Source organism: Miscanthus floridulus, chromosome 8, assembly GCF_019320115.1.
Source record: "Miscanthus floridulus cultivar M001 chromosome 8, ASM1932011v1, whole genome shotgun sequence".
In the NCBI taxonomy this organism is placed as follows: domain Eukaryota; kingdom Viridiplantae; phylum Streptophyta; class Magnoliopsida; order Poales; family Poaceae; genus Miscanthus; species Miscanthus floridulus.
Window position 1 is genome coordinate 116,262,553 of NC_089587.1, and position 21,616 is coordinate 116,284,168.

The 21,616-nt window shown below is 42.1% G+C and overlaps 1 long non-coding RNA gene across 1 annotated transcript; it reads right to left on the minus strand.

Moving 5' to 3' along the window:
- Positions 1-6,509: 6,509 nt before the first annotated feature.
- LOC136473349 (uncharacterized) lies at positions 6,510-12,947 on the minus strand. Its single transcript, XR_010762591.1, has 3 exons — positions 12,641-12,947; positions 12,192-12,488; positions 6,510-6,903 (listed from the first exon to the last, which is right to left on the minus strand). It is a non-coding gene; the product is annotated as an uncharacterized lncRNA (long non-coding RNA).
- Between the last annotated feature and the right edge of the window lie 8,669 nt (positions 12,948-21,616).

A 21,616-nucleotide genomic window follows, 5' to 3' on the forward strand; every position in this document is an offset into this window, starting at 1 on the left:
TCGGGGGCGTGATTGACGTCGCTCTTTCCTACTGGGAACGATCGTGGGCTGCTGGGCGAGGGCGGGCATTAAGTCGAGCACGGGGAGAAGGTCCCACCTGCTAGCGCTTCGCCAAATGACTTCGTAGGCAGAGCGACGACCCGAGCGTTTGCCGTACGAAATGGTTGTCTTACTTACTTGTGGTAGGAGAAACATATGCAACAGTTGAAACACTTCCAAACATATGTAACAACCAGATAAAACACATCCAACATACGTCTAAAGCATTTGAAACCATTAGAACAATACACTTGCAACATACTTGTATAGCCACTACAACATATGCAACATTCACATAAAACACTTGCAACTTGCAACATGGAAACACTTGCTACAACTTAAGACTAAAAACTGATGAAACATTTAGAACATACTCTTGCAACATGTGCAACATCATGATTTGCTTTTACAACATCCGCATGAAGCACTTGCAACATACCTCTGAAACATCTGAAGCACAATTGAAACATACGCTTGCAACATGCACCGAAAGTAGTGCAACATTTACTTGCTGCTCGGGAGAATGGAAGCTCGTTAGTGTGTGGAGTTCACAGAAGGCAGTGGCCTGGCGGCGCATGGAGGCGGCGGCCTAGCAGCGGTGGCTGCACGACGTGGGAGGGAGACATCGGTCATACGACGCGGAAGGTAGGCATCGGCCTTGCGACACAGCTAGGAGGCAGCGGTCGTATGACTGGGAGAGGGCAGGAGCACGCTGCGCCTAGCAAGTCCGAAAGCCAAGCACCGAGCGCGTCGTGCCGGTACGCCCAGCGACTAAGTGCTGCGCCTCGAAAGCGATTCGCTGGCCTAGCGTCGTCGCGCACGAGCGCCTACCGTCGGGGCTCGCCTGCCTCCACGCCGCCGCAAGCTCGCCTCTACGTGAAGCGCGTGCCGCTGAGCTCTCCTGCCTCCACACCATCGCCCACGCGGCTCGCTGGCCTCACGTCAATGTGCACAAGCGATTTCCGTGGGGGCTCGCCTGCCTCCGTGTCGACAAGAGCTTGCCTCTGTGCAGACTGTATGACGATGGGGCTTTCTTGCCTCTGAGTCACCATGTTGTGGCTCACCAACACGCCACAGACCATTGATGCGTGTTGCTCTATGTTGGATGCGCACAAGGGAGCAGATTGGGGAGTGAGAAAAGAGGGGCAAGGAAGTGAACGGATTGTATAGGAATAAGTGGAACAGCAGAGCGCTGTGCTCGGAAACAGCTGGCGAGCATATAGGAGCGAGAGGAACAAGTGGATGAGCAGTTTTGAGAAACGAAGGAGCAGGAGGTGAAAGGTCCTAAATGGCTAGAGGATGGTGAATAGCCTATAAAAATTCTGTACAAATACACTAAAGCAAGTAGTTAGTAAACTAAATGGCGTAATGCAATTTGTCCCTAGCTCTACAAGGGTTGCAAGCCACCTAAACCAATAATTCTAGTTGCTATGATTTCTATGCACACACAAGGCTAAGACACTATACTCTAAGTTAGTGAGCTCTCAAAGACTAACTAAAGAGCCTCACTAACCAAACTAACAAGCTCTCAAAGATTAACTACACTAAAGAGCTTGACTAGGCAAGAATGTAACCAAAGTAAATTCCAAAGAGTGAGTAGAGTGATTATATTGCCGTGATAAGAGAGATGAACCAATCACAATATGAATGCCTAGTCAATCACCGGGAGAAATCCAATGCACAAGAGACAATCAATTTTTCTGCCGAGGTTCACATGCTTACCGGCACGCTAGTCCCCATTGTGTCGATCAACACTTGGTGGATCGGCGGCTAATAGGTATCACATACCTAGCCAACACTTGGCGCCGCAAGAACCTACCCACAAGTGAGGTAACTCAATGACACGAGCAATCCACTAGAGTTACCTTTCGGCTCTCCGCCGGGGAGGTACAAGACCCCTCACAATCATCGGGAGATGGCCACGAACAATCACCAACTCGTGCCAATGCTCCTCTGCTGCTCCAAGTCGTCTAGGTGGCGGTAACCACCAAGAGTAACAAAAAATTCGCAGCCACAACGATCCCCAAGTGCTACTAGATACAATCACTCAAGCAAATACACTAGGAATCACTCCCAATCTCACTATGATGATAAATCAATGATGGAGATGAGTAGTAGGTGTTTGCTTAGGCTCACAAGGATGTCAAGTATGTCAAAGTGCCAAGAGAGTGAGCCCCAAGCCGGCCAAGAGCTATTTATAGAGCCCCTCAAACAAATAGAGCCGTTGCTCTACGCGGACTTGATCGGACTCACCTGACCGGCGCACCCCAGCGCCCGGTCGGCTGCGTCCAGTCCATGGATGGCATCCACGTGGCGCCCCTTTGAACGGCAGCCGTCCAACTCCAATGGTTAACAGACACCACGCCCTAGGGTTAAGTTCAGACCAGACGCGCTGAAGGAAGTGACCGGACACACCACCACGTGGCATCCGATCGTTTTCAGTAAGCATCCAGAGAGCATTTTTATTGACCAGACATATCCGGTCAGAGGTGACCTGATGCGCCCGGCGTGTGGTCCTCATTGCGCGTGCATACGAAGGCTACAACAGCGTACCTCAGCATTGACCTGATGCACCTCTTGCACGTCCGGTCGCTCCTCGCCTCCAGCGTCTGATCGCGAAGCCGTGCCTCCCCTTCTCTGCGCGTGATGACCAGACCCCGGACGCACCATCCCGGTCCCATCTTCAGCATAAACGTTGTTTCATATTTACTTGCCCTACTCAGTGTCTCAACTAATAGTAGGGGAACAGACTTCCATAAAAGTTCTATTTTTTCCCTCCATATCACCCCTGATGAAAATAAACTCTCATGTAGCTTCCACAAGATTATTATATTCATACCCTGATGTCCCAATTCGATAAGCACTTTGCCAATTTTACTTATGTCAACACCTGAATGTTCTTCATTGTTATGATTCCATAGCCTAATCGTATCTGTGCTGATTTTTATTAAGAAATACAGATATCGCTTATGCTCCCACCTCCTTGCCATGTGGTCCAACCATCTCTGTTCATAATGTTTACAATGCTATCTTCCTTTATATTATTACAAGAACACATCCATTCTCATTGTTTTGCTTCTGTCACTGGCTAATTCATTCAGTATGTTGCTTGTTCCCGCAGGCGATGCCGATCGATGGCAGGTGTGTCTCACCTTTTTTGCGACGTGCCAAGGAACCTACTTCCCACCTTGAAGATCCTCGTCGTTTCCTTACGATGCCGGTCCTCTACACCTCGAGAGGGTTCTAGACTACCACTAGACAAGAAACCTGATCTTTATAAAGACTATCAGCATATGTACTATATCTCTATGCATCACAGCACATGTAATATATCTCCACGCATCACCGCTGGCTCTTTCCAACGTATGTAATATAAATATCCTAAATGTATGTCTATGTAGTCCTCCATGTTTTAGATTTTCACTATCGCCTTGTTTAGTTCCACCCCAAATTCCCAAAAAGTGCTACAGTACCTATCACATCGAATGTTTGCGGCCCGTGCATGGAGCATTAAATGTAGACGAAAAAAAAACTAATTGCACAGTTTGGTGGGAAATTGCGAGACGAACGTTTTGAGCCTAATTAGTTTATGATTGAACACTAATTGCCAAATAAAAACGAAAGTGCTACCGTATCCCTAAATTCCAACTTCCTGAAACTAAACACACGCTATAACTGCATATGCGCACGATGGCGCACGCCCTGCACTAGTTTATTACTAAATTGGAGAGATAACACCCTCACCCCACCACTACCACCAAACACCCCCTCAATCTTTTTTTCACATAAAATCTGCAGTGCAAGCTGAGCCACCTTGTTGGTCCACATCGTCTCCAAAACCCTCGATCGGCCGTTTGTCATGGTGCTCAATTAAGGGGATGTTTCATGTTTGTTTGGAAGCCTAAAGCCTGAACCACTTAGAAACTATACCAAACAAACAAATAACGGAGAAACGTTTCAGACGTGAAACGGTATGGAACAATTGGTGTTTTCTTTGTTGGATCTCGAAACGCCAGAAACTTGGTTTCGTGCCAATTCTGGGTTTTTCACTGATGAGTATTGGCAATTAAACTATGTTTTTTACTTTTTTTCATTTATAATTCTTTCTCACCAGAAGAGATCGATTGCGACTGGCCAGGGCGCAAGCGCGGCGCAACACGTACAAGGAGAAGCACCTGATTGCGTGCGTCCAGCATGTCGATCCCCAGGAGAAGCGCCATCTTGAACAGCGACGGATGAGAACAAACGCTTGCAAGTATTAACCTCCTCGTTGACGATGTGTCAAAAGTAGGAGGGGGAGGCGCAAGCTGGTTCGGGTGGCATCATGGAATATATCTATACCTAATAATAAAAAGACAAAATTTTCGGTCATTTTTTTCGTCCATCTATTCTTTTGGTTCGTCTTTCCCTAACTAACTCCGTAAACAAGAAAATTGACTCTCTTCAAGTTTGTCTATAGCTCTCGCGTTATACTCCCTCCGTCCCAAATTATAAATCCCTTTGATTTTTTTGGTACATCCATTTTGCTATGCATCTAGATATAATAATATGTCTAGATACGTAGCAAATTGGATGAACCAAAAAAGTGAAAGCGACTTATAATTTGGAATGGATGGAGTATATAATATGAAATATGTATGGCATCTTGAAATAACCTGAATATAATTAGGAATCCTAATCTAAATACAAGATGTTCTGATCAGGTTTCTTTTATGTTTGTTTTGGAAAGTATGGCACCACACGTCACATACGAACCCAACTTGCTCAAGTTATACAATACTCGTTCGATCTAGACGTCATTGCATCCGAGCCTTCGATCGATGTAAAATGTAAGATCAAGACAAGACACGATTAATACAAGACAGTTCGTTTGCAAGTCAGTTTGCAAGTCACAACTCAGAGTCCTAAACAAATACAGTCTATAGTCCGTTTGCACACCATACGTAACGTACCAGCTGCACCAGCTCAAATTCCTAAACAAATGCAGTTTGTTTGCCAAAAGTCACGTCGCGTAACATCTTATAGGTCACGTAGAATCCGAAGTCCTAAACTTGAATTCAAAATTTTCCTCTGTTCTTCAAATTCCTAAACAAATACAGTCCGTTTTACTTTTGTACGATTGCTAGAGGCGGAGTTCCGTACAGTCGTGTTAAGATGAAATATTTTACCTTTGTACGAATATACCTTGAGGCCGAGTTTCGTACGTATATATGTTTTCCGTGGTGTTACCCATGACTTGAGTTTCTTACCCACCCAACAAAAATACCACCCGCAGCCCAAGATCATCAAGGGTTACACGTTCGTGCTCTACTACCTGGACCTCGCTGGGGCAAAGTCTCTGCAGTATATATGTAGTACACCGTACCCCTGAGGAGGACGGCAACGTGATCGACTAGACCTGCATCGTCACACGTCAGGTTCCACGCGGAGTGGCCGTATGAGTACGTTGGGTTCAGGATCGTGAACGTTAGATCGCTCGCGGAAGGCCGGTTCAAGAACACCTTCGATTGCTTCCACTTCAAACGTTTCTTCTACATGAGATGATGACGGTTGATCTCAGTGCGGCTGTTTGTAGTTAGATGAGTCAAGACTCGACACGACACGGCACGATTGACATTGAGCCCTTGTTTAGTTCCATCCCAACTTCTAAAAAGTTGCTACAGTACCTGTCACATCGAATGTTTGCGGCCCGTGTATGGAGCATTAAATATAGACGAAAAGATAAACTAATTGCACAGTTTGGTGGAAAATTGCGAGACGAACGTTTTGAGCCTAATTAGTCCATGTTTGAACACTATTTGCCAAATAAAAACGAACGTGCTACAGTAGCCCCAAAATCCAAACTCCTCCAACTAAACAAGGGCTGAATTGTTTGCTCATCTGGAACTGGCCTATAAGATCTGGAGAGTCAAACTTTAGATGCTTTGACTCTCCAGAAATATTGGAACACTTATAATTTAGAAGAGGAAGTATTTACTATTTTTATTGCTATTTTTTTATCACGTTTGATAGTTTTTTTTCTCCCATTGCAACAAACGGACATATTTGCTAGATTTTCTTAAAACATGTTAGGACATACAAATACAGATAATATTTTCTATAAATATAATCAAACTTAAAAGAAATTAACTTCCTCAGATATTCAGCTATTTTAGGCTAGAAGAGGAGACCTTACATAAGGGTATTTGTTATTTGTATAATACTCATAAATTGTTTACTAACTATTAGTTCTATTAGAAGGTTTAGAGTTGCTAATAGTTTATATACACCTTTAACTCACTATTCAACCATCCATTAACAGGTGGATCCAAACAACCCCGCTAAAAATTAGCTACCTAAAAATTAGCAGCTATTAGCTATTAGCTACCTAATTTTTGTGTTAATGGATCCACACAGGCTCTAAAGATAAACAGTCAAACTTCGATATGATGTTGGGAGGTTTGGGACAACTATTTACGTACTCGTTTTACCAAAGCAAAATCGTGCACATATATATCATGACCACTAGATCACCTTTTCAGACAAATTTTGGGTGTCCATTTGTACACCCATGTCCACCACATGCTAGGTCCGCGGTCTGCCCCCAACACATCCACAAAGTTCATCCGAAAATTGCTGAACTCAAGTTTGAGTTTTGGCTATGAATGTAAAACGTATATCGACGATATAATAGCTAAACTTGGAAAGTTACTTCCATAGTCATTTCAGGGCCAGAAACAACTGGTAACGTGTAGTAGCATTGAGTCTTGTGTCTCCAACCACTTGTAGTTCGACTAATGAGATCAAAACACTTGCAGAAGCCAGAAGGTAACTAAATCTCTTCACTCCATCAAAAGGCAGTCTCCTAGGTGTTCCGATCAAGAACTGAAATGACAACAGCAAAAATGTCAGTTTACATATAGAATTATTAATAATTAAAATAAGTAGATGCAGTTCATATTCTTGTGTGAACTTAGAATGCTACAACTCGCATCTCGCAAGGTTATTCCATCCAATAACAATTGAAATCCAACGAAGCACTGCATATGAGAGAAGCTAACTGAAAGTTCAGTTGGCGTGCTACCAATCTTTATTAAAAGATAGTGATAGTCAGGGGTGGATCCAGGATAAGCTCCTCGGGGGGGCTAAATAATGAAGATTAGGGCTAGAGTTAAGAAAATAATGGTGATTTAGAGGCTAATGAACAATATTTTACATGTGATTTAAGGCTCCCGAGGGGGGCTGCAGCACGGGCAGCCCCCCCCCCCCCCCTCGGATCCGCCACTGGTGATAGTACACTGGTTTATATATTTGATATTACAAGCTGGTTGTTAAGAGGATATTCAGTAGATAGATTGAGGTGCTGGGTTATAATTAACAAGGTCACAACTCTGTAAACAAACCCGCATATAGCATTGTAGCTTAACAAAGAAATCAGTAGTTCTATTTAAACATCACTAGCAAGTCGCGACTCTTACGGGTATAATATTGGGATATCTCCAGATATGGTAAATTAGAATAGTTTGTAGTCCCAGCTTGCCTACTCTTACCCCGTAAACAATGTAAGAGTTAGCAATAAATCGACTACTCCAATTCTTTTATCCTACTGGTGTAGTGGTGTGACGAGTTCAGATTTTGATCCTAGGCCACAAACCCTGAAACTTCCACTTTTAAGTGCGCCCCTAGGGAGATCACTCATGAGGACATCCGTTGGGCGGCACTGCTCATACCTAGGGCTCATGCCACCGATTGCGTTGATCCCAAGAGATTCTTTTCCCGATAGTTGATTGGGTTTCTCTCTTGCCAGTTTATTGATTGTTGTTCATTTTTGGTTTTTCTGATCTAAGATTAGATTACGCCGACCGTCAACCGTCATTTTTTAGCGCCTCTATTTTTCAACGCTGGCACCAACCACACCAGCAGCTTCATCCTCTTCTTCCCTTGCACATGACCGAGTTTGCAGACCTTTTAGGGGATGCCCTCGACTGCTGCTGCCTCATCGTTTCGTAGGCACAATGTTTCTCACCAATTTGTCATCGAAATCACTGACCAGGATGCCTCCGCCACGACCTTGACATCGTTCTCTCCAACGTCACATACAATCAATCTAACCATCTGAGATTGTGCAGCCTCCTCCTAATTGTGTGCCAGTCTGATCAACCATTTGCATGCGCCTCCGCCCTCCTGTGAAGTTTGTCAGCGAGTACTGCATAATTCCTTTCTAAGCAATAGGGTGCCGCTGCATCACCTTGCTGCGCCGCAACATCGCCCACCCATGATCTTCTCCACCATGACATCTCCACCACCATCGACTATGCCCTCGTCTACATCGTTGTGCGCCCTACACAGTCTTCATCAAGCTGTTCGCATCCTTCACTGTCCACTTTGAGCACTGCCACTGTGATGTCTAGATTATTGACCTTGCGTCAATCAACTGGACCTACTTGGCTAAGCGCCTAAACAGGCTTCCTAGGGCCAACATGGACCTATTTGGTTGCCTCTCTAGGCCTCTTAGCCCCAGATCTGGCCAGCTGTACACCATTAGCCAGGCTAGGGCTGGCCACCCAAATCGGTTGGCCAAACCAGGCTAAGGCTGTCCGCCCAAATCAGCTGGCTAAGGATGGCCAGACCAGGTCTAGCTGGGCCCATGAGGGAGTCTGGCTCATGTCACCGCCCCTTGATTTCCATGTCACCACTGTCGCAAGCTCCTCGGGCCACACAGCTCCGACCTACCATCTCAGCCATCGCCATCGCTGGCATCATGTGGTATCCTCAGCACACCACAGCTCTGCACAACAGCAAGGAGAACAGCGTGCTTGAGCTGCTCTGGTGCTTGGCGCTGATCCAGATTTGGTGAAGAAGCATGAGCAACGAAATCTAGCAACCATCGAAGGTTGCTGCTTGGATTAGGAGCAGGATTAACTCTATACTCTAGCTGCTAACCCCAACTTCACTTCCTAGATTTCATTGCCTGTGCTTGGAATTTGGAATAGAAGAATTGATGTCCTGGTGCCGGCAGAATTTGCCGCCGCTGAGACACCACATCGCCAAGCCTTGCTAAGTCGTGTTCAGTCTCTTGTTGCATACGTTCTTGCAGCAGAAGAAATCTAGCAGGTGAAGCTAGAGAACTAAGGAACAGGAAGGCAAAGACACGCACGTGTGGCAACGAAGAAGAGATGTGACAACATAAGAATGAGGGACTTTGTCTTCCCCCCCCCCCCCCCCCCACCCCCACCCCCCCCCCCCCCCCCCCCACCCCCACCCCCTTGTTACTCTCCTGGGTGGTCCTAAAATAACACATTACTTTTCTGTTAATTATTCATAAAGTGCCCTAGGACATTGGTTTAATTGGTTGTTGTCTAGGTGATTTCTAGAGCAGATCGGTTCAATAATGGGAATACAATTTAATTTAATTTGCACAAGAATTGAAAGGCAACAGAGGTAAACTCACCAAACTCAAGAAAGGGTTGCACACACAACAAGCACTCCACACAAACATGCTAGCTGGACCAAGTTTAGCACATCAAAACACAACCTCCTTATACTCTTACAACCAGGCCAAATCTGGCCATGGCTAACTTCTAGCTAGGCTTAGGTTAAGTCCAGGAACCAAACACACCCTTAACCTCTACACATGAATGGGGTAATAACATCTAAAACCAGCACCTGCTTGGATGTTGTGCCAATTCAATCTTCATATGAGATAAGCAGGTGACAAAGCCAGCATAGCCAACAAATTGGCAACATTTGACCTGATTTGACTAGAGTGACCCATGAACTGCAAAAGACCAATTATTGATGCAACTAGATAAATCAAATGTACCAAACATAACTCCAGCTAGATATGAAATACATGGTAAATTCTAAAAAAAAATGTGCTATTGAATCAATCAATCAATTTGACAAAAAATGTACAATGAGGACTCAGGGTTCGAGACTGTGCCAAAAGAAAAAGAAGGAATTATAGATAAAAATTCGTTTCTGATCTTTAACTATAATAAGATATCTACTCTTACAAATCAAACAAAAAAATAGACAGAGGAAACCATTTCACTCCTTCAAAATAAGTACCTTATCTTTTCTCAAGAAAATATCATGGTGCATGTTCATACGATAAAAGTAGAAAAAAGACAATATTGGCAAGCCTTGAGCCTCTCGTACTTATATTAAAGCTTTTATCCTGGGTTAATGGGTATCTATGAAGAAAATTTTAGTACCATCATGGCTCTAAAAAGGTGCAATACCTATCAGCTAGAAATTAATATGCACCTGTGAATAATTAACTTCTATTTCATGGCCCAATATGAACACACACAGCCAAAACTAAGGAAAAAAATACTGACACAACACGTGATGATCAATGTCCAATCAGTACATGTAGACCAGTGCTAATGTTTTACACACCAAATCAGCTAATCCATCCGTTCCAAATTACAAGACATTTTGGCTTTTCTAGATACATAGCTGTCTAAACATAGGGTATATATAAGTGCATAGCAAGAGTTATGTATCTAGAAAAGCCAAAACATCTTATAATTTGTAATGGACGGAGCAGTATCTAACAGCTATATATAATCAGTAGCAAACAGACTTTTCGTTAATATCTGGAATGAAGAATTAATACTGAAGTAAAGACAACGGTCAACTATAGATAAACACAACTTTTTAAGGCAACTATATTATGGTAACACTAAGTCATGCCTCTGCAGATTTAATTTGGAAGCTGAAAGGTATCACCTACATAAAAGGGAAGCCCAAACAGCATCGCTGGCAAGAAATGTATATAATAACATAACCAAAAGTTCAACCCACATTTTGTTATGCTCAGTCAAGTGTGGCCATTTGAATTTTTATAAAGTAAAAGGATTGCATGGAAGTTCAGAATTAAAGCAGCAAGTAAATATTACTCTGACGGCCTGACATGAAACCAATTACTGAGAGAACTAGACCGATCAAATTTACCAACATAACTCAGGGTAGATATGAAAGACATGGTTAATCTAGCAAATGTGATATTGAATCAATTAGGCTCTACAGGAAAAGTTCAGTGAGGACTCAGGATAAGAGAGTCTGACAGTGCGTCAAACAGAAAAAAGAAAGATCAAGAGATAAAGATTCAATCAAATCTTTCTCTATGACAACAAGATAGGTCAACTCGTACAAATTAAATAAAGGAAATGGATAGAGGAAACTATTAATTATCTCATTATGTGAAAAGAACACTATATTTTATCAAGGAAACATCATGGTAGTTGTTCGTATGATAGAAGCGGAAAAGAGGACAAGAGGTCAAGAGCATTCGAAGACGGATGGTCTAGTGCCCCTGGTACTTATTGAAGCTTTAATTCCGAGTTAGTGAGTTAGAGTGAGCATAAGAAAATTTTAGTGGCACCAAGGCTGTGAGTAGATAAAAGTGGAGTACATATAAGATTATGAGTCAGAATTTAATGTGCACCTGTGAATAATTAACTTCACTAGCCCACTTTTCATTCCACGGCACAATATGAACACTCAGAACAAAAAAGTTAGGGAAGAACGATGCATAACACAAGTGATGATCAGTTTGTCCAATCAAAACATATAGACCAGTGCTAATGACCTAAACAGCAAAGTTAGGGAAGAAGTTTTGGCAATCTAACTTTCCATTAATATCTGGAATGATGATCTAATAGCAAAGTCGAAGCAATAGTCAATAATAAATAAACATAAAGCCTTTTCAGGTTAACACTAGCTGTGGCTTTGCATATTTGAAGGCTGAGAAGATATTACTTCTACAAATAGAGAAACTCCAAACAGCACACCCGGCATCCAAAGAAATGGATGGGACCAAAACCTCAACTCACTTTTCGGTTATGACTACACAAGAGAATTTAAAACAGACCAGACTTGCTGAAGTGCTTCCAGGTCAGAACTAAAATATGAACCAGCACAAAATTTAGTTATATACTGCCAAGATTCACACAACAACTTGATTAACCCAAAGTCCCAAACATAGCATCGAAGCTGGTAGCAGACACATATGGAACTATATATTGTTTTATTTCATTTGCATACGTACAGCAATTTCCACAAGTGAATAGCTTATGAGAAATCAAACTAGATCAATAAAATGTTCTAGCCATTTTTAGCAATGAATAATTAAGACAGAAGCACCAAAGCAACTAGATACGTACCTGCAGCTAATGCTTTAAGCTTTCTTAGCTCTTCTGGCCTGTTCTCCACTCATGGATCCACCTTGGGCAGACAACAAACAAGTGCATAACCGCAATGCTGATGACACTTATGTCAAAGACGAGAGAACCAAACTCTTCATCGAAACATCTCTTTCCTGATGTGCTCCTTTGCACCCAAAGTCCAGCTATCGCGAACATAAAAAGAAGCCACGACACGAGTTTGAAGTCTTTAACAAGGTGTACGAACACTGACAAAAAAATTTCCCTGCTTTGTGTAGGAGGTTTAGGAGCCTGTGCCTAGTCCAAAAATAGTCAGTTGCAGGCACAATTCAGTACAAAGGGTACTACAGAAACCAGTAAACTAGAGCACCAGTAATCGAGAAACTACTGGCGAGTAACAAAAGAAACTATGCTTTCAGTAGAGCGGAATGCACGATTCCATGCCTCACCTCGTCGGACTCCATCGTCGCGACCGCCACGCGCAGCCCGAACAGATACAAGGCGACAGGCGAGAACAAGAGAGTACAGAGGCCAAGCGGGCGCTCTCGGCGCCGCCGGCACGGCGGCCCAGGATCCCAAGCGCCAGGCCGGCGTGGAGCATCCACAGCCCGACGCGTAGACTACGGCGTGGGAGACGGGGTGGTCGACGACGCGGCGCATCCACCGCAGCTCCCGCGGCAGCGAGGCGTGCTCCCCGGCGACCATGGAATGGGGCTCTGTTTCGCTTCCGGCGATGGACTTGGTTGCGGACTTGGACTTGTGGTTGACACTGGACAGAGACTGGTCTCGGAGGGTCCAGATTTGGGTTTCGTCACTTTGGACCGGATTGCGAATGTCCCTATGGAATGAACGACCTGGTGGCCCTGAATGGCCCAGGAGCACGGTGAATTGGCTCTAAAATTTAAACAACAAATTTTAGCCCCCTTTGGAGTGTAGAAAAATTTTCTGTTTTCTGCATTTTTTATATGAAAATAAAATGATTTATGTAAAATTTCTGTACAATTCCTACGGATTTTTTGTGTTCCAAAAGGGCTTAGTCTGTGTAAAGTAGCGAGTCTTTTGTTTAAAAAAAAAAGCAGTGAGTCTTTGGGGTGTTTAGATCCCTTCCAGTTTGGAAAATGGACACTGTAGCACTTTTATTTTTATTTGGCAAAAATTGTCCAATTATGGACTATTTAGGCTTAAAAGATTCGTCTCGTCAATTACGGGCAAACTGTGCAATTAGTTATTCTTTTTACCTACATTTAATGCTCCATGCATGTGCCGCAAAATTCGATGTGACGGGGAATCTTGGGAAACTTTGGATTTTGGGTGGGATCTAAACAGGGCCTTTATTAGGGTCAGCAAACTAATCATTCTCTTAGTAATGTTCATACTATGACTAGGGTCATAAGGACACCTACAACGCAGATCTACATGAACATTAGCCTCCGAAAAAATATGCTCTACACATAATACTAGAGTAATTGAAACCTTCACCTCCCCATCGTATGCTATACCGAATAGTACTTACCAATTTTTCTCTCCTCGGTCTCAAACTTGTGTTTTTTTATTATACAGTACAATTTAGACACGCACGCTCAATCCCATCTACCTAGAACATTTTTTCACTCGGTCCTACTTGGCTTGACAAAGCCACCATCTGGCATGGAGTGTTAGGTGGTGTTTAGATCCAGCGATTAAAATTTAGGAGATTGAAAGGATCTAACAATGCCTAGAGGGGGGTGAATAGGCGTTGTCTAAAAATTTACTGCAAATGCTAAGTTCAAATCTGTCAGCCACTGTCGAAAGTCCTGACGTTTGGGTCGAAACTCCCGACGTTGTCAGAAGTTCCAACGCAAACGTCAGCAGTTCTGACACCTACGTGAACTACAAAAGCAGTGCTAAATTTAACTTTGCGGATAAATAATCTTATAACCTCACTTCCTAGTGGTTTGGTGAAGATGTTGGGTCACTCCCTTAACGCCGTAGAGCCTCCAAACCGTAGATCAAGTCCAAACCCTAAAATGGAGATTTTAGAGACAAAGAGACAAACACATACAAGTAATCTCAAGCAATCACAACAACAACAACAAGCACGCGGGACACAAGGATTTATCCTGAGGTTCGGTAACCCCACAAAGGAGCTCCTACTTCCTCGTTGTTGAGGTGACCACCAAGGTTGGAGTCTTTTCCACCTCCTTGCCTCTCTCAAAGCGACCACAAAGGCCACTTGAGCTTTCCACTAAGAAATCGAAGGGTGATATAAACTTCCTAAGGCTCTTCCACAAGATGGAATCTCTTGGGCAACGCCTAGCCGGCTAGGGGCAAAGCCCTAAGAGTAATAGACACAAAATCAACCGGCTTGACGAAGAAATCAAGTGCTCAAGCTTTCCAAAGTGATGCTCTCACTCAATCCACTCTCCTTTCACTCAAACCCTAAGGGAATCGAAGATTAGAGCAAAGGGGGAAGGAGAGGGGCGCTTTAGTTGCTTGGGAGCTGTTCAGCACGAAGTGAGTCAACTGTGAAAATGGGTCCATAACGGTTAGAAGTGAAGAGAGGAGTATTTATACTCCAAGTGAAAATCCAACCGTTCAGATCTACGTCGGAAGTTCCGATGCAGATCCTGGGACTTCCGACATTAACAGAAAACATAGTTCACAATGGGTCAGAAGTCCACGGATGAAAGTCAGTGTCGGAACTCCCGGCAAACGTCGGGACTTCCGATGTGCACAGTTAAACAAACAGTTAGCACCGTTGATGCCGGGACTCCCGGCTTGGATTAGGTCAGTGTCGGAACTCCCAGTGAACATCGGGACTTCCGACGGTCGGAACTCTCGGCGAACGTCGGGACTTCTGATGTGCACAGACAGCGAGCAGTCAGAAGCATAGGTGCCGGGACTCTTGGCTTAGGTCGGGACTTCCGACTGTCGGGAGTTCCGACTTACGTCGGGACTTCCGACACCGAAAGTCACAGAAAATTATTCTATGTGCTCGTGAAGTGCTAGAGTGACTCTCTTTTGATTTTATTTAAATGCTTGAGCACTCTATCTTCCTCAGACCAACGAAACTTGCATCCCTCTTTATAGTGCGGCAGATCCTAAACTCAAAAACAAAATTAAAACCTTTGGAGATCGTTTTGAGTCTGTCCGCCTTTACAACTTCAAGAATTGAGGGATACCATTTCATCTTTATCAACTCTTTGATTCTTTCATGAGACTAATAGCTTCAACATATCTCATTTAGATCACATTAGTCCCTAATTTGAATGTCATCAATACACCAAAACCCACATAGGGGGCAAATGCACTTTCAGAAATGTATCGGGAGGATGTTGCATGGGGTGTTCGGATACTAATATAAAAAATAAATTACATAATCCGTCAGTACTCCACGAGAAGAATTTTTTAAGCCTAATTAATCCGTCATTAGCATATGTTTACTGCAGCACCACATTGTCAAATCATGGACTAATTAGGCTTAAAAGATTCGTCTCGCAAATTAGTCATAAATTATGCAATTAGTATCGTAATTAGTCTATATTTAATAGTCCATGCATGTGTCAAACATTCGATGGGACAACGACTAAAATTTAGGAGGGGCAATCAAACACCGCATTAGTAGTGGCCTAAGAGTGCAAAAATAAACATATGCTAAGTACATTGTTGGTATTTATATGTGCAAATATAATATGAAGGATTCTGTAAACGCACAGAATACCATTGTAGCATTTAACCGGGAGTATTCCAGGTATCGTTATTTATATTTTACCACAGGGAAATAATGGAGTAAAGATTTATTAGATAACAAAGGAATATCTACGAATCAACATACCAACATAGCTAGAGAAGGGGTTGAGATAATGATAGGAATTAAGAATAATGACACTTAGAGAATAGATCATTAAGATAATGTAAACTAGTTAACTCAGGAGAACAAAGGGTGATGTAGATTCCTATGATATTCTTATTTTAGGATCAAAGTATATATATACCCAACTATAATTAAGACTAACTCTACTCTTGCGCACTTCGGGACGCTGCTTAGACAGTAGAGCATCCACAATAGATAACTCTACTAATACGACTACGGTCCTATAATTTAAGAACCTGCTCAATTCGATGTGGACTACAAAAGATAGACAGGACTGTCACCACCCGCTGCTACCACACAACCAGAGAACAGGGTGTGCTCATAGGCAGAGCATCATATAAGAATCATGCTTACACAAGGCTCGGCTACTTAGCCCAACTATGGTAAACTAGCATGCTAAGCGCTCTATGAACCCGCATAGAAAAGTAATGATAACCTCAACTAAGCAAGATACATATTAAGAGCAAGCATAGCCATATAGATAGGAATATGATAAATTGATAATAAGTCTTACAAGATGTCGAAGTTAAGATTCAAGGCTTTGTCGAGCCTCCAAGACTAGATCCAAAATGAGCATGAGCCCAACTGGACCCTTACTCCTGAGCTACTAATCTACTATATTGGAGAGCTCTAGACCTAATCCGCCTGGTGTATCTTGATCTCTGAATGAGAGATATGAATTAGGGTTTTAGGGATGGCTCTAAGGAGGGTGGTAGGGGCTGCTATATATAGGCCTGAGGTGGAGTAGGGGACAAGGAATCAAGGTGGAGTAGGGGCAAGAAATCGAGGTGGAGTAGGGGGCAAGGAATCGCCACGTCATCGATCCACGTCAACTTCCTCGATCACCGTTGGATGAACCGACCTATAACCGCCTTAAAATCTACGGTGTAGATCTTGGAAACGCATACGAGGCGATGGAGGGCGAGCGGGGTCTAGAGCAGGCCGAAAGGCCTCCCTAGTGGGCCCGTCGGCCCATTTGGCCCAAGCTTCAGCGTGGTGTCATCTGAAACCTTGTAGAGTTGTCTTTCATAATTTTGGCGGGTTGAATCACTTATTGTCATCGGTTTGCTTGTTTGGAGTGTATGACAGTGGTCCCAGAAGCTGTTTTCTAGATAAATCCTCCTGCAGTCACATATTCACCAAAGCTCGTGGAATTCATTAGTTTAAACCCCTATTCCTATGTTTGATGATGGAATTAAATATATATGCAGGTTATGTTGATGGTTTATAATTGATATTAATGACCGTCAACAAGCTCCTCCAAGCTTAACCTTTGCCAGTCCCTGAGCAAACTAAACTTAGCAATGGATCAGGAGTTACTACAATGCTTTCATGTCTCAAAAGTACACATGCGTTCAATCAAGAATTCTCCTTCGGATTAGAATAAACTGATCTGACTTTCAAACTTACCCATATTACCTTTAACCATGGGGCTTCTTAGCCTTCACTTGAGTCTTGAGTAATTGAAAGATAGAATGATCAAGTCAAGCACTATGTCTGAAGTTCTTTGTTCAACCATTGTTCTAGAGTTTTTATAAGTTTTTAAAATAAAACTCAGAGATTTCATTGTATGACACTCTCAAGTCTCTCAATATATGTGGTATTCGTGGATTCTCACCAAGGCAATAAATATGTTATACCTTTTCTGTTCCTACCACTAAGGCTTATGTGGAGTTTATAGGTAGGGAGAAAGCTAGAAAGAGCATACTTGAAATGCATATGTTGTAAAGCCAAACCTTGGATCCAAAGAGAATTAAGTCATACAATCAAATCAAGATGTACATGTGTGTGGAAGTATGGTGGATATATATGGTGGCTAACCTAATTCTACTTTGCTCCTTGAAAACATATATCTCTCTTGGAACTTGGAAAACTTGCTAGAGAGCAGGGGGTTATCTTATCCATCTCTTCTTTCTTTCTTTTTTCAGGCGGGCATCTAAGTACCCATTATTTTAGATATCTCAGACACTTGTCCATTTTTTCACAACTCTTTTTTTCTTTCTTTTCTTTCTTTTTTTTATGAATAACTTTTACATAGCCCCATACCTTTTCTGCAACAAAACTTTTGAGAGATAGCAACAAGAACTTGAAGCATTTATTTGGTGGATGGAAAACCTATCAAGCATGTTTTTGTGTTCACTCCCAGTGTAGGAGTAAAATATTTTTGGGTGGATCTAGATGGAAGGCATGTTTTTGCGCCTACCCCTAGTATAGGAGTAGTGCATATGTGGGTGGTGTGTAGTGATCTTGATTTTAAGAGCATGACAAAGCTCTCATATGGGTCAACAAAGTTTGACTAAACTCAATGCAAAAGCAAGCAGCATATATGTGAAAGTTTTTCTAGCCTAAATAATATGTATGGCTCTGTTGGGAATTCAAGCTTTGTCATACAGGAACTCATTATATAGCATTTTTATGTTTTTCAAAAGATAAATCTCCAGAACTTTAGTGTCACTCGGAACAAGATAAACAGTAGCTCAGACCTTCTCATATCATATCCGTTAATTACCTAGACTTAGATCAAGCATATGCTACCCACTAGTTTCAAGTTCAGGGTAAATCCTTATATCAAAACAGTCTTATCCAAAATTCAGGAGAATTTAAGGCTGAAAACTAGGTACTTGAAAGGAATTACAACAAAGCAACTATTCATCATTTCCATTTTAAAAGATTATCTTCAGAGTCCTTTTTATTTTATTCAGCTCCTAAAAACATATTAAAGCAAACACTAGACACACTCTTTTTTATTTTGTTTTCATTTTTAGATCACACATTATAACTATATATATTTCTATAAAGATAACTTTTTACTTCATTTTTAGTTATTCATCTTTTTTTTCTAATATATATATAAAGCAAACTAAGAATAATAAAAAGAAAAGAAATACTTATCTAGATACACGAGGGATGCCTTCTCCCCCAAGTTGGTTGTTGTCGTGGTTACTCAACGAGGTAGCAGGATGTGGAGGTGCTGGAACAGAGCCTCCCAATTTTGATTTTTGTTGTTGCTGTAGGTTGGCCATCTCGTGTCCCATGCTTACCTGCCATTGTGTATAATTATATAACGTACCTTATATGGCAGCATTTGTCTCTTCAATAGTTATGAGTCTCGGTTCACTCTTGAAGATGAGGATTCTTGTGGTGGCGCCTCTAGTAGTGGCGCTTCCACAGGTAGTGCCACCTTATTTTGCCTAACCCGTTGATTTAGGTTTGACAGGTTCATTCCTTCTTGACTTGTTCCTCCTCCTTCTTCAGCGTTTCAAAGTCAACCATCAGTAGTAGAAACTGGCGACATCTTGTGTGCATCATTATTACCGGTTCAAAACTTTCACTTGTAGAATTTAGGGGATCGACTCCCTACACTTGCTCCAAGTGTGTTTTGCTTATGAAGACAAGGTAGAGATCAAGTGCATGGGCTCTATTGGTGGAAAAATACCAATAGAACCAAAACTTTATTTATTCTTTTCTAGCCTTAGGCACATCGAATCATGTTACGGTTGACGTTATGTGCATTCATTCTTATAACATGGGTGATAAGATCAGAAGGATGAGTATTAATGTGGCATTTGAATACATTTGTCAAAAAGAGTGGAGTTGCTTAACCTATGGAAGGACTGTCTATCTTTACAAAATGTATCAAACTTTACATAATTATTACTATCATCTTCCAAAGATAAGATATGCAAAATTTTAGCTCATTTGGTTAAGACTATGAGATCAAGAAAGTGGTGCTATGAACAAACTTAAGGAACAAAACATGTTGAGTTAGTCAGGTTGGATCAAGCAAAGTTGTAACCCAAACATGTTTTGTTTCATCATTTATGTGAATAGTAGGATCAAGGGAAAGCTTTTTAAATAATGACCACTTACTTTAAGATGCTACCTTCAGCAGTGTGGTGTAATGACACCATGTGATGGAGGGTAGATGACTTATGCTGGTCTTCTCTTCCTGCTTGAAGCTTTCCTTGCTTGAGCTGTTCATGAGCATCTTGTCTTCTATGTCGCACTCCTTTTCTCATCTTTTCGTCATGCCATCTTTTTGTTCTTTTTCTTTTGTGGATCTTGGCACTATGTTGGACCTTTTGCTCCTCTCATTCCTACGAAAGATTAGTGGACAACACATACCCGAAGGAGTATACAAAAATGATTCAAAGCAAGGGTAGTGTTATCGTAGAGCTAAAGGTCAACCTCTCTGCTATAATAGAGTTGGTTTTAATATTTTAATTAGCATAGAACTTTTATCCCATGTTTTAAATAATGTGCCTCAATTGTTGCAAAAACTTCTTCTCGTAAGGATTGATTTTACTTTACATCTTAAGTTTGATTTTCATGTATGAAAATTTGTAAACATATTCAAACTTGTAGAAACAAAGCAATATTGAGCAGAGGGATTGCAAACTAGTATGTCAGAGCGATAGGAGCCTGGAAGGAAGAAGAGCAGGGTTGTATCTACTATAGAAAAATCGGCCTTCCTCCCCCACACTTGGACCTTTACGTCACTCAACACTGTCGGTGAAAACTCATGGTTTTAGGTCCATTGAGCAGGACCACTCCCTTGCTTTTAGCTTTTCTTTGCACCATCCGATCTTAGAGATGAGGATACAGACAATTGCATATTCTCCTTCCATCAACCTTTCTTGATTTTTGTTAATTCTTGGTTAATGAGTTGGGGTTCATTGGAGATGCAAACTCAAGTTCTTCCTTGATTGTCTAGCGGCATGGCGAAGAGTTGTTCTTCTTCGTTTATAAGCAATACACCAGCCGCCTTGATTGTCAAGGAAAGAACCTCATTGGTACTTGCATAGAAGCTTCATCTTTAACAACTTTGGGATGTTGTCTCATGACCATGGTCATAGCCTTATGAGACACCATCGATAGACCTCCATTGATTTCTGACGTCTAATGATTCGAGGATGCATGCCATGATGTAGTGGCTCTTGTCATCCTAGTCCTTGCTGTCGACGTGCGAGTTGGGCTTTTCAAAGATGATGAAAGTAGGCATTAGATTAGCTGATATGACGTGAGTTGCACCCTGTTTCTCATCGGCCTCCTAGCTTGATCCCTGGAAATGTTAGGTTGCCTTCAATGTTACTTGTGGCCTGTTGATTTGTTCGTCCACTTCCTATGAGTGACTGCTTCTATTGTAGATCCTTTTTTGTGGCACTTGTCTCATTTCTCTTTGTTCCATAGCCGAAGTGGTGGTTTGGCACGTTCTTACCAAACCATGGACAAGCATAGCGTAAATTCATTCTTTCCTGCAAAATGTTAATGGACACATACCTAAGGCAATACAACAAATTTGAAATACGGGTTGTTATCCATAATTTGTGTGGTTCTCGTCTATGCTAATGACAACGTGGTTTTTGAATTACTTTAGCATAGATTATTTATCATGTTTGATAACAAATTTTATTTATTCGCTGCATTCAAGCATGGTTCAAGGCAAAGGTAACTTGCAGCAAAAGACAAAGTGAGTGAATTTTTATACTCATAGTTCTTCCTTCAATGAAAGTGAGCTGTGTCTTCTTTTGCACAGAGTTGTTGGAGTTCATCGCATGCCTTGATTCATCTC